Here is a 2,708-nt window from a genome sequence, read left to right on the forward strand (position 1 = left end):
TTTGAACTTTAGGTTTGATCAGAAAACATTGGTGTTTTCTGTGCAAATCGGTCCCTAAAAGCACCAAGCTACAAAGGAATCCAGACTGGATTGGGATCATTGGAAACATCTAATTAGCATTTAGGCTACAAAAGAGAAAATAATCCAGTCTCTTCAATGTTTGTGTTTAACTCACAAAACATGTTTTTAATTGGTGTGAGTCTTCTATCTTAAATTAAATTTCTGACTGAACTAAAATTAAAGGGGATTTTGTACCTCAGATCAGAACAGTGACTGACAGACATGTCAGTAAAATGGCAACTAACTGCTATATTCTCACACCTCTGGGGCTGATTTTGGTCTTTTTGGAAAGTTTACACACTCAGGTTGCTAAATGCAGTGTTTTCAATTAGTTTCAGTTAAAAATGTTAGTTTTGGCTCTTTGGACATGTACACTAGTTAATCTTATAATAAACCCAAATTCTAAGAAGACTTTCAAATCAATCTGAAATGTTGATTTCTTTTAATCTCACATATTCACATGAGAATATTGTGTGTGACAGAGGTGACATCAGTGCAGCGGTGGAGACTGCCACCAAGTGTTCCTGCTGGGAACTGACTGAAGAAGAAACAAAGCTCAAACACACACTTAACTTTTATTCATTTTTGATATTCAGAAATACAAACCACACACACATAAGACGGATATCAACAAATGCACTGCTACATTCTTGAAACAGTAACCTATTGAGTGTTTCACTTTAGAGGAAGAAACCAAGCATACTTTGACATATTACAAGCAAACAAATATTTCTATTTAATCTGCACTACGAAGACATTGTACGTAGAGACATTGTACACTGAATCATTTCCTTTAAGGCTGATTTATTCAATAGGGTCTAACAAAACTAAATGTTGATTCATGCAGAATGACGACAGTGCAGCCAGATCATGGCACAAAGGTAAAAAAAAAAAAAGGAGCTGAAAAGTGATCATGAACTCTATGATCCGCATTCATACTGCGATAGGAGCCATGGGATTGAGAGACAGATCCACTGTTTGAGGGGATTTAACACTTTGTTTGCCTGTTGGGTGCAGGATGTGCAGGAGATGGTACAACGACATGGGGCTCAAGCTAAATGAGGAACAGGACGGTATAATGAAAGGCACTTTGCGTCGCATGTGTGCTCTGAAGGCTTTATGAATGAATTCAAACAAAAGAAACAAATCCTTCCCGAACTCTGCTGAAGTGGCTGCAGCAGGTCTTATTAAAGGGAAAATCCACCCAAAACACAAAATAACGCAACACTATTTTTAATTGTTGATTCATCTAATGATTATTTTCTGGATTAGTGGTCTATCCAACATCAGAGAATAGGGGAACAAATGTCCCGGTGTCTTCAAATATCTTGTTTTATCAAACCAACAGTCCAAAAACCCAGAGGTATCATATTTAAATAAAAGAAAATCCTAACATTAGCAGATCTGGAACCAGAGAATGTTGACATGTTGGCTTAAAAAATGTCTTAAATCATTGAATGATTATCAGAATAGCTGCACGTTAAGTTTTTTGTTGATTGACTGATCAATTAATCAACTATACTTTATTTCGGCTCTATGTAATAGCCTTCAAAAAGTCTTGTTTGGTTGTACTTTTTACATTTTGTGAAAAGTGGCAAAACGTAACAACATGCCATTATATTTACAGCTCAACAACGTAGAGGTTTGGTAGCAGAGATCTAAAACATAGACACTATCAATCAGAATTTGGTGTCAGCTCCTTACAATAAAGGACAAAGCACTTCTTTTCAGATGCGCTATTTCACACAAATGTTTCATAGTCATGCAGGGAGATTATCCCAGAAAAAAAATACCTCAGTAGATTAATGCCGTTTAGCTAGCACACGTTTTTAGCATTATACTTTTCTGTTTGTTTGTCAGAGGAAAGCCTCTCTTTTCATTATTGCTGCTGCAAATACTTTCATCAAATATACCTGTTAAAATACTTTCACACTCTTTGGGATTTCCTGGGAAATGCAGAAAATTAAAAGTAGTAGTTATCACAACAGGAAACTCACATATTGAAGAAATATAACTTTAGCTTTACATACAGTGGTCTGCAGAGCCACCTTAAGGTTAGACAGAGACATTACAGGCAGAGCCACCTTAAGGTTATAGACAGAGACATTACAGGCAGAGCCACCTTAAGGTTATAGACAGAGACATTACAGGCAGAGCCACCCTAAGGTTATAGACAGAGACATTACAGGCAGAGCCACCCTAAGGTTATAGACAGAGACATTACAGGCAGAGCCACCTTAAGGTTATAGACAGAGACATTACAGGCAGGGCCACCTTAAGGTTATAGACAGAGACATTACAGGCAGAGACACCCTAAGGTTTAAGACAGAGACATTACAGGCAGGGCCACCTTAAGGTTATAGACAAGAGACATTGAGGGCAGGGCCACCTTAAGGTTATAGACGGAGACATTACAGGCAGGGCCACCTTAAGGTTAGACAGAGACATTACAGGCAGAGCCACCTTAAGGTTATAGACAAGAGACATACTGAGATACAAGACAAGACATGACAAGACATACAAGAGACAGAAACATTACGGACTGCACATTGCCATCTCGCCATCTTGCCCCCCCCCCCTCCCCGAATCACGCAGGTTTCTATAGGTCACTGTAAACTACTATATTAATAAAAGAGCCCTTGTTTGCG

The sequence above is a fragment of the Etheostoma cragini genome, chromosome 19, assembly GCF_013103735.1.
Source record: "Etheostoma cragini isolate CJK2018 chromosome 19, CSU_Ecrag_1.0, whole genome shotgun sequence".
Lineage (NCBI taxonomy): Eukaryota > Metazoa > Chordata > Actinopteri > Perciformes > Percidae > Etheostoma > Etheostoma cragini.